At 43.7% G+C, this 9,685-nt stretch overlaps 1 protein-coding gene across 2 annotated transcripts in view; it reads right to left on the reverse strand.

Moving 5' to 3' along the window:
* The window catches only part of CAMK1G (calcium/calmodulin dependent protein kinase IG), a 33,477-nt gene extending 24,062 nt beyond the window's left edge, over positions 1 to 9,415 (reverse strand). Inside the window, exon 1 of one of the 2 annotated variants that reach the window (XM_037885120.2) lies at positions 9,263 to 9,415. The gene's annotated coding sequence lies outside the window, so the exon portion shown is untranslated. The remainder of the gene's footprint in view (positions 1 to 9,262) is intronic. The other variant, XM_037885119.2, reaches the window with a different exon arrangement.
* Positions 9,416 to 9,685: the final 270 nt, after the last annotated feature.

The following is a 9,685-nucleotide window of genomic DNA, read 5'->3' on the forward strand; positions in this document are numbered from 1 at the left end:
AACCACCTGATCAACATCCTCTACAGCAAACAGGGAAAGATTAAGAATGAGCTCTCAAAACTGGATACTCTCATAAAAAGCAACCTTCCACACAAACTTCGTCATGGCTGGACTTTACAAAACTAGACAAGCCATTTACAGCACACACTTTGCTTCTCTACAAAAGAAAAAGGACACTAAACTATCTAAACTACTACATGCCACAAGGGGCCACGACAGTGGTTCCCTTAACCCACCCAGAAATATTGTTAATCTATCCAACTATACTCTTAGCCCAGCAGAAGAATGTGTCCTATCTCGGGGCCTCTCTTTCTGCCCCTCCGCCCCCAAGAACACGATACAGTTCTGTGGTGACCTAGAAACCTATTTTCGACATCTCCGAGTCAAGGAATATTTCCAACACACCTCTGAACAACATACTAACCCACAGAGACCTTCCTACCAACACTACAAAAAGAAGGATTCTGGGTGGACTCCTCCTGAAGGTCGAAACAACAGACTGGACTTCTACGTAGAGTGCTTCCGCCGACGTGCACGAGCTGAAATTGTGGAAAAGCAACATCACTTGCCCCACAACCTCAGCCGTGCGGAACACAATGCCATCCACAGCCTCAGAAACAACTCTGACATCATAATCAAAAAGGCTGACAAAGGAGGTGCTGTCGTCATCATGAATAGGTCGGAATATGAACAAGAAGCTGCTAGGCAGCTCTCCAGCACCACTTTCTACAAGCCATTACCCTCTGATCCCACTGAGGGTTACCAAAAGAAACTACACCATTTGCTCAAGAAACTCCCTGAAAAAGCACAAGAACAAATCCGCACAGACACACCCCTGGAACCCCGACCAGGGGTCTTCTATCTGCTACCCAAGATCCATAAACCTGGAAATCCTGGACACCCCATCATCTCAGGCATTGGAACCCTGACAGCAGGATTGTCTGGCTATGTAGACTCCCTCCTCAGGCCCTACGCTACCAGCACTCTCAGCTATCTTTGAGACACCACTGACTTCCTGAGGAAACTACAATCCATCGGTGATCTTCCTGAAAACACCATCCTGGCCATTATGGATGTAGAAGCCCTCTACACCAACAGTCCACAAAAAGATGGACTACAAGCCGTCAGGAACAGTATCCCCGATAGTGTCACAGCAAACCTGGTGGCTGAACTTTGTGACTTTGTCCTCACCCATAACTATTTCACATTTGGGGACAATATATACCTTCAAACCAGCGGCACTGCTATGGGTACCCGCATGGCCCCACAGTATGCCAACATTTTTATGGCTGACTTAGAACAACGCTTCCTCAGCTCTTGTCCCCTAACGCCCCTATTCTACTTGTGCTACATTGATGACATCTTCATCATCTGGACCCATAGAAAAGAAGGAATTCCACCATGATTTCAACAATTTCCATCCCACCATCAACCTCAGCCTGGACCAATCCACACAAGAGATCCACTTCCTGGACACTACGGTGCTAATAGGCGATGGTCATATAAACACCACCCTATACCGGAAACCTACTGACCGCTATTCCTACCTACATGCCTCCAGCTTTCACCCTGACCACACCACACGATCCATTGTCTACAGCCAAGCTCTGTGATACAACCGCATCTGCTCCAACCCCTCAGACAGAGACAAACACCTACAAGATCTCTATCAAGCATTCTTACAACTACAATACCCACCTGCGGAAGTGAAGAAACAGACTGACAGAGCCAGAAGAGTACCCAGAAGTCACCTACTACAGGACAGGCCCAACAAAGAAAATAACAGAACGCCACTAGCCATCACCTTCAGCCCCCAACTAAGACCTCTCCAACGCATCATCAAGGATCTACAACCTATCCTGAAGGATGACCCATCACTTTCATAGATCTTGGGAGACAGGCCAGTCCTTGCTTACAGACAGCCCCCCAACCTGAAGCAAATACTCACCAGCAACCACACACCACACAACAGAACCACTAACCCAGGAACCTATCCTTGCAACAAAGCCCGTTGCCAACTGTGTCCACATATCTATTCAGGGGACACCATCATAGGGCCTAATCACATCAGCCACACTATCAGAAGCTCGTTCACCTGCACATCTACCAATGTGATATATGCCATCATGTGCCAGCAATGCCCCTCTGCCATGTACATTGGCCAAACCGGACAGTCTCTATGTAAAAGAATAACTGGACACAAATCAGACGTCAAGAATTATAACATTCAAAAACCAGCCGGAGAACACTTCAATCTCTTTGGTCACTTGATTACAGACCTAAAAGTGGCAATTCTTCAACAAAAAATCTTCAAAAACAGACTCCAAGGAGAGACTGCTGAATTGGAATTAATTTGCAAACTGGATACAATTAACTTAGGCTTGAATAAAGACTGGGAGTGGATGGGTCATTACACAAAGTAAAACGATTTCCCCATGTTTATTCCCCCCCACAACTGTTCCTCAGATGTTCTTGTCAACTGCTGGAAATGGCCCACCTTGATTATCACTACAAAAGGTTTTTTTTCTCTCCTGCTGGTAATAGCTCACCTTAAGTGATCACTCTCGTTACAGTGTGTATGGTAACACCCATTGTTTCATGTTCTCTGTGTATATAAATCTCCCCACTTTATTTTCCGCTGAATGCATCCGATGAAGTGAGCTGTAGCTCACGAAAGCTTATGCTCAAATAAATTTGTTAGTCTCTAAGATGCCACAAGTCCTCCTTTTCTTTTAGCTAATATTAGCTGTCTTGGCACTTGGCAATCTAGCACCCATATGGCTGGACTTGTCATTTGGGGATATTCATTTAATGACAAATGTGAGAGATTGGCCATTAGAAATGTTTATATTTTGCTGAATATATAATGGCTAAATCTGTGATTATGCTGCTGGGTGGCTGCTAACATACTAAAGCACCCTTGATATAATTGATTAAAGTTAGTTGCAACTGAAGATGCAGGCAGGTTATATTAGAGCTGCTTAATTGCTTGAATATTAAAATAGGTTAAAGAGCTGGTGCTAACTCAAAGGAAATTTACTAAAGATTTTGCTGATCTAGCTAGTATGCGCTGTATCTCTTTTCTTTTGTTTTTTTTTTATTACTACAGATATTTGCATGGAAACTGGATTGTTACTTAGGAATCTCCACCTTTCCTTAGTGCTTATACCTTATGTGGAGTCTCAAGCTTGTGACATCACAATGGTGGCTATAGAGAGAATTGTGATGTCACAAACAGAGGTGGGGTTTTGGTTTTGATCTTAATTTTGCTTCTGATGGAAGATGTCAGGTTGACTGTGCAGGAGGCTGGTAGCACAACCCAGGCCCAGCATGGGCAGCAGCTGTCATAGAGGTCAGTCTATTTCCATTCCACACAACCAGCACAGCAAACAAGCTCGCCTTAAAATGTAACGTCTACCCCTCGTTGCTCCCTTTGTTTTCTTTCCGTGCTCCTTGGTGAATCAGCAGCTGCCTTAGGACTCACCACATAGAGGACTTCCATTCCATTGTCTCCAGCTCCATCTCAACTCATGACAACAGTCACATGGGGGTCTCTTCATTATGGTGGCTGCCTGCACATTTGCATGCAAAGTGCAAGGCCTAGGGATGTGAGCACATGAGTTTAGATGACAATTACTGTAAATTTAGAGCAATGATTCTCAATCAATTTACCACTGTGGACTATTTATGCAGCTCTCTGTGTTATGTGGGCTGCATCCACAGAATATGTATACTACATGTATGGCCCTGAGGATGTCACATGGACCGCAGCTGTGTGCTGATTGGGCCGCAAGCAGACCATGGGCCGCGAGTTGAGAACCACAGGTTTAGAGGGACGACAGAGCTGCAGCATCTCATCTTGGTTCTACTCATCTAATTTAATGAGCTGCAAAAGGGATCCAACTCGTCACAGGGCAACTTAGGTCTCTATGACGATACCCTCTCCTCTTCTGTTGTTACTCTGCAGTGTGTCAGGAAGGTAGTGTTCTCTAATAGTCAGAGCACAGACTTAGGAGTCAGCAGCTCTTGAGTTCTAATCCCAGTTCTACCACTGACTTGCAGGACGGCTGTCACACAGTCACTTATATCATCATTTTTACACTTAGGTACCTAGATTTAGGCTAGTTAGCAAAGACTTCAGTGGGAGGCGTGGGCACTCAGCACATGGGAAAATCAGGCCACTTATTTAGGTGGCACCCTGAAAATTTGGCCTGAGCCCATCCCTCTCTTCTCTGTCTCAATTTCCCCAGCTCACAGGACTGGGACTCAGGAAACCTAGTTCTTATCAGCCACTTGCTGGGCAAGTCACTTCTCCTTGTGCCTCTGTTTTGCCTCCCACCCTTTGTCTGCCCTTGTCTATTTAGACCATAAGATCTTCAGGGCAGAGACTTTGTACAGCACTGCCATAATACAAATAAATAATACCACTATTCACTGGAGCGTACTGACGTGCTATGAGAATTAGTTAACGTTTGTGAAAGGTCTGGAAGGTGTGACGTGCAGTATAAACTCTACCAGGAGTAGAGTTTGCAGAAAGAGACCTGGGGATTACAGTGGACGAGAAGCTGGATATGAGTCAGCAGTGTGCCCCTGTTGCCAAAAAGGCTAACGGCATATTGGGCTGTATTAGTAGGAGCATTGCCAGCAGATCGAGGGAAGTGATTATTCCCCTCTGTTCGGCACTGGTGAGACCACACCTGGAGTATTCCATCCAGTTTTGCCCCCTACCCCAGAAAGGATGTGGATAGATTGGAAAGAGTCCAGTGGAGGGCAACGAAAATGATGAGCGGGCTACAGCACATGACTTATTGTTTAGTCTGCAGAAGAGAAGAGTGAGGGGGGATTTGATAGCAGCCTTCAACTACCTGAAGGGGGGTTCCACAGAGGATGGAGCTCAGCTGTTCTCAGTGGTGGCAGATGACAGAACAAGGAGCAATGGTCTCAAGTTGCAGTGGGGGAGGTCTAGGTTGGATATTAGGAAACTATTTCACTAGGAGGATGGTGAAGCACCGGAATGGGTTCCTAGGGAGGTGGTGGAATCGCCATCCTTAGAGGTTTTTAAGGCCCGGCTTGACAAAACCCTGGCTGGGATGATTTAGTTGGGGTTGGTCCTGCTTTGCGCAGGGGGTTGGACTAGATGACCTCTTGAGGTCTCTTTCAACCCTAATATTCTATGATTCTGTGAGTATTCTTAATAAGATCAAATCTAAGAGTCCAGAGAGGGAAATATATTAGAGAATGATCAGTGAGCTCTCAGCTGAGTTGAGAAGAGACCTTTGGAACCAACATTGACCTTGGATACTGGAGGAGACTCCCCCATGCCAAGCGTACTAAGGAAATGCATTGAAAATTCTCCGTTTAGCAGAATCAGATTGCATGCTGAAAGCACTGCCTTTAAGACACTCCATTTCTCACTACTCAGGATCAATCACATCGTTCCATAAAAGACTTTAAGACATGGCTGAATCTTTGGGAGACAAAATGGAGTCTTTTGTTAAAGAAAAAATAAGTGTTCAGAAGAGGCAGAGAGCACTAAAGCAAAAAAGGAAGCTGGAAGCTAATGTCTCATGACATTTAGCTTAGATTTTTGATTCCCGCCAAGCTGATTTTGTTACTTTAATTAACAGAGCTACAATGATTTCCAGATCCTTAACAGGAGATTTCAAAGGTTAATTCAACTTTGTTGAAAGAGAAATTGACTCAGCTGCAAAAGAACGACAGCTTCAGTCTATTAACTCTTTAAAGGCCAAATCAGACTTAGTTTTTATCCACTTTATAGATTCTGATGTGCACATGACAGTTCAATGCAAGTCCTGTGGACAGCAGCCCTATTTTGTTTATTTAATTAGTGCTGATGAAGAGTTCTTAGCAGCGTGGAGCAATTAGTGCAAAACATTGTCTGCATATATTTGTTTGAATTCATCAGCAGGTTTTCATTCAAGACCGTTCTTTCAACACTTTCACCTTTGCTCTCTGAAAAATCACTCACAGAAATGGATTTTAAGCATGAATGCTTAAAGATTGACTGAAAGTGAGTTTCATATGATGTATCCAAATGTAAAAGTTGCAAAGCTTGAATAAATCTGAATGATGGAGATCATTGCTTTGTATACGGGGGGGAGGAAATTGGTCAAAATAATGATTGGTTATGAATTATTGGCCCAGTTCTAGCACTTAGATTAGCACCAGCAGCACGGGCTTCCTTAGGACCTTACCCTTCCGATATGCCTCCTCTCTTCCCCAAAGAGACGCACCCCATCCCATTGTGCTGCACAGGTGCTATTTGGTTCCAGCTATAATGGTGATTTATGTGATGTCGCCACCTGTCCATGAGGAAATGGACTAACAGCCATTAATTCCTTTTCCCACAGGCCACTGCACAGCTGTCATCAGAGCAGCAAAGCAGTTGTAGGTACCACTGGAACAGAACTATGCCTGCCCCCATTCATGTGAGGAATGACATACTGACCAGCCACTGTGTGGAAAGCTCCCAGCCGGGCATTCCCATGACATGGAGCAACCAGCCAACTCACATGGGCCCCAGCAGGAAGCTAAACTCCTGAGAGATGGTTGGACTAGGCCATGAAACGGAACATCTGAGAAGCAGCAGGGAAGCCGCTGGCCAGCAGTTCAAGCTTGCTTGTATTCAGCTTGTGAAAAAACTTGGAACCGGTATCCAAACGTCGGTGAGTTGCACAACAGAAAGGGAGCCCCCTCCCCAGGGACATTTGGGACCCGGCTGTGTGCAACACTGAAGACAAATGAGACAGTCTCCAAGCCATAAACAAAAAGGAGATCCAACATGTGACATTCAAAAGAGCACTTGGGCTCAGTGCGATCCCTGGCTGAGTACTCATCTGAAACCTACCAGGCAACTGCAGAATTCTGACATATGAAACCACCTCTGAGCTCATACCCTGCTCCTCTCCAGCATTACCTAGTCTCCCTGCTAACAGATCAAGTCAATATCTGTGTGCACAATGTACTCTCTCTATTGCTTACACCCTTTAGAATACTACTTTTGTTTTTCCTGATGTTTGCTCATTCAGACTAGGTCTTTGGGGGTGAGGGGGAAGCGGTTTATACTTAATTCTATTTGCAACAGGTTTTTTTTTAAATGGATACTGTTTTTAAATAAGGAATCATGTGTTTGTATATTCCTTTATCATTCATCTGATCATATGATTGGCTTCCCCTTCTACCCTCTCTATTTTTATGGGGCAGTTACTTTTTGCCTGTCTGTGCCTGTGGAAGGATGATCTTGTGCTTTAGGGATGGGTTGAGACTGGGACTCAGGAGATCCGGGTTCCATTTCATGCTTTGCCACAGGCCACCTTGTGTGTCTGAGCAAGTCACTTCCCATCCCAGTTCTCCTACCTGCCCCAGAGTGGGAGAGCAGTGACATAGGAGGCATTACTGGGAGGTAAATACACTGAATGTTTATGAGGTGCCAAGATATGGGAGCTGTATAAGTACTTGACAAAGTGCCCATCTGCCTCGTCTCATGGCAGAACATAGAAACTTTCAAAATCCTTCCTCCCCCTGGCAGACATTTACTAAAGAACTAGTCTCACAAGGATATTGCACACAACACAGAAGCTTTGTAAAAATCCCTGGACTACTCTGACCTGCAGCTGGCGATTTATGCAATGCACCCATCTTTACTGTTACCTTGTCCTCCTCCCTTCCCTCATTGGTCTGTTTATGCACCTCTTGCAATTCGACCTAATCCTAGAAAGTGGTGTAGCGTGGGACAGAGACTGTCTTTGTTTTAATTAGTTCATTCAGTGCTTAGGGCAAACCCTGACCTTTCCTGAGACCACTACCACAATACAAATAAATACTTACTAATTCTACTTGCTTGTTTGTTTTAGTTTTATTTTTCCATGGAGAAGTAAAATATCATGGTAAAAGTTGGGCAAGCAGATTTTGTGCTTGGCCTGTCATATTTTTCTAACAATTTTGCATATATGTGTTATGTCTATATACTTAACCTACACTTATATTACTTCTGTCAATCTCGTCTTGACACTCTTAGTATGTGTATTATCCTTTTGTTTCCTGTGTATCTTCCATTCACATCAATGGAAAACACACAGGGAAAGAAAGAACAGGAGCAGAATAGACTCAATACGTGCTTGGAAAATACATTCTTATAGAATCGTAGACGTCAGAGTGAGAAAAGACTTCTATGTTCATCTTTTTTATACCCCTTTGGCAATGCAAGAACAATAGGCTTTCTCTTTATTTTCAGTACATTGAGTTTGCATAACAAAATGTAAATGCTCGTTAAGTAGTTACTGCTTGTAAAGCCTTTTGAAGTGCTAAGTATTATTTTAATTTATTTAGCCACCACACAACAATGAATTAATTAACAGTGCAGGACCGTATAATATTGATCCCTTCTGCTACTCCAGGCTGACAAGTGTCTGTGCTGTAAATGACAAGTAATTTCAATTGTCATGCCTACCCTTTTTGCTCTTTCAGAGACTAGAGCAATAAACGGGACTACTGCTTTGTTCAGTCTGATCCAGGGAATGACGCATCACTGCTTAGAATTTAATGTGTTGTTATGATCTTGCTTAAATATTTCCCTGAGAAATTGGTTCAGCTTTCGTATCACACAGCAGCAGATCCATCTGCAGACATTCTTCTTCTGACTTTCCTTAGCAAAACTGCTGTAACACTCGATTCATAATCTTGCAACAACAATACATGAGAGGGGGAAAACGAAGAGCTGGTTTTATCTTTAGAACAAGAAGTACATACAAAAGGGGATGGGGTGGGAAATGCAACAAAATAAGTGTTCTGCATGTAACTGAATGAACAGACACAGACAGTGTTAGACATGTATAGGGGACAACATAATGAGGAAGTGAACGGCAGAGAGACCCAGTTGTTATGCATTAAAACCAAACCTACATTAAACATCTTATATTCATTCAACTGTGTTACTGATACCAAAGCAAAGGGCTCTTTTGGAGTCAGGGATGAACTCCTGCTGAATCACATTTTCCAGTTAAACAGATTAGTTTAAATAGTTTAAAAGTAAAACTGTACCACCCCTATTACATGAGGGCACATGTGTAACATGTGAAAGCTGAGAAATATTAGATTAACCACCTCTGCAAAGCTGTACTCCACTACTTTGTCATATCATAAAAGTGATCTTAAAACAGAAAATACTGTACAGGACCTAAAGCCTTTTGCACAGAACAGGCAAGGAAGGCAAATGGTTATGAAGAAAATATGCTTTGCTTACCCAAATGATCACAGATGAAGCAGCTCCTGATCTGGCTCCTGTTCCACTCCTACAGGTCTGCGGGGATTAGAGACTGGTCGGTGCTAGCAATAAACTAAGATTAAAGGGGAGGAATGCAGGAGATTTTTTTCATGAGACGGTAACCAGGCAGCACTTAAAGGGGAGTAAATTGACTATGCTTGTCTGTGGGTGTGCGCCTCTACCTCCCTCTCCCCCCGCCTTTGGCAAGAACAGTAATACCTGGCTCCTTTCATCTGAAGATCCCAAAGCACCTTACAGACAAGGCTTTACCAAGTCTCACCCCCATCCATGAGCTAGGGATTGGATTTCATTGGTTTTGATAACAGCAACAATGCCCTTTCTCAAGGAAAGCACTTCATATCAAACCATTTTTGCGTAGAATGCAAAGTAATTTGATTTTCT

The sequence above is a fragment of the Chelonia mydas genome, chromosome 21 (genome assembly GCF_015237465.2).
Source record: "Chelonia mydas isolate rCheMyd1 chromosome 21, rCheMyd1.pri.v2, whole genome shotgun sequence".
Taxonomy (NCBI): Eukaryota; Metazoa; Chordata; order Testudines; family Cheloniidae; genus Chelonia; species Chelonia mydas.